The sequence below is a fragment of the Mus caroli genome, unplaced genomic scaffold (genome assembly GCF_978045245.1).
Source record: "Mus caroli unplaced genomic scaffold, Mus_caroli_1 scaffold_18, whole genome shotgun sequence".
NCBI classification, from domain to species: Eukaryota; Metazoa; Chordata; class Mammalia; order Rodentia; family Muridae; genus Mus; species Mus caroli.
In genome coordinates this window covers 79,114,675-79,116,338 of record NW_028227273.1, presented here as the reverse complement: position 1 = coordinate 79,116,338, position 1,664 = coordinate 79,114,675, and the positions used below count along the sequence as shown (strand labels likewise).

The following is a 1,664-nucleotide window of genomic DNA, read 5'->3' as shown; positions in this document are numbered from 1 at the left end:
CTAAAGTAACTGCTTCCTCTCCATCTCCACGTGCTCATTCTACATTAGTAGATCCTTAACTACACAAATAGTGACACATGGTGAGTCACTAACCAAAACTGGCCTCTGCCAAATTAGAATTTGCAATTTATATTGGCCACCCGTGTCATGGCCAGTCTTCTGTCTCAGCATCAGGTCTCATAAGACCATACCCTACTGGCTGAACCCTACTGGAGCCAGCTGACCAAAGACCAGTCCTGTCCCCTTGCCTGTGCTCCATACTGAATGAGGGAGTGCCTCAAAACTGAATGATGACAGGTTTAAGGGTAGCAAGTGCCATAGGAAAGGGCAGGAGCCTCTAACACAGACACACAACCTTCAGCTGTGGCTAGCCTATCTCCAGCTTGCCTTCTTGGCCCCTTGTAGTAGGGGCTATAAAGACCCAAAAATATTTCACCCCATTCACCTTCACATCTTTTTTTCTTCTTCTTCTTTTTTTAGACCATCTGAATTTTTTAACCCTTCTTTACAGGTTACCTTGACCACCTCTGATTAAGAAAACTGTCACAAGCGGACGCCAGTTGGTGGCACGTGTCAATTTCCACAGAGTCCTGCTTTGCGAGGTATCTGAATGCACTGCTTGGGGTCTCTGCTCAAACTTGCTGGAATCACTCGTGGCAGATTTTAGTCCACAGGTCGCTTTTCTCCATATTTCTTTGTAAACTCGTCAGCATTCTTACAGAATTTTTTACAGTCCTTAGAGTATTCTTCAGCTAGGTCAGCCCGGAGTGCATGCTCAGGCTGGGGGGTCACTCACCAGTGCTGTGAGGGACTGGATTACTTGGTCAGTCTTGGTGGCTGGCTTCCAGTTTTCAGCACTAATGACTGGCAGACAGACCCGCCCCTTCTCATCGATGTTAGGGTGGTAGATCTTTGTTTTAAGTGTGATCTTGGGTGGTTTGAATGGATACTCTGCTGGAAAGTTGATTTCAATGCTGAAGGCTCCCTTAGCATATGGAGGGTTGTCAGGAACAATAAGCCCTTGCCAGGTCAATAAATCAGCTTCATCAACCTGGATGTTACGGAAGTTTTTCATTCCACATTTGCAGATCTCTTCAAGCTCCTTCATCAGCCTCCTGCTGGCCGCCATCTTGGATCTCCACCTTCACATCTTATCAGAAACCTTCCCAGACTAGTACCATGGCATCAGGCCAGCCCTACTTTAGGCTTTCTCTTACCTTATAGGTGTTGGGGAGTGGGAGGGGAGAACACATGTGTGAAAATAGAGGGTATATGCTCAGATGTCTTCTCCTTCCCAGGCCTCTACATATGTAGAGTGTCCTGGTTCTAGGCCATCTGAGCCAAGGTAAGAGTGTCATACAACCCTGCAGAGATACAGACTAGGGATCCTCCACACAGTTTGTGCCAAAGTTTGTAGATGAAATACCAGAGATATGGGATAAGGAGATGCGATCATCAAGCCTAGGATGACACAGCACTGGGGACCCAGAGACTGATTCCAGAGGTACAGTCCTGGAGAGAGAAGACCAGAAGTGGCCACAGGTAAATGCTGAAAACTCACCATTCTCTTATGAGAAAAGCTAGACTCACAACAGCTGGGACAGCCACAGTGTGCTTTCACACTCCCGATGTGGACTTGGCCATGGAAGGTCACTGTGAAATGT

General features: G+C 47.1%; 1 pseudogene; it reads right to left on the bottom strand.

The window, feature by feature from the left end:
- Positions 1-663: 663 nt before the first annotated feature.
- LOC110284303 (ubiquitin-conjugating enzyme E2 L3 pseudogene) lies at positions 664-1,129 on the bottom strand (annotated as a pseudogene).
- Between the last annotated feature and the right edge of the window lie 535 nt (positions 1,130-1,664).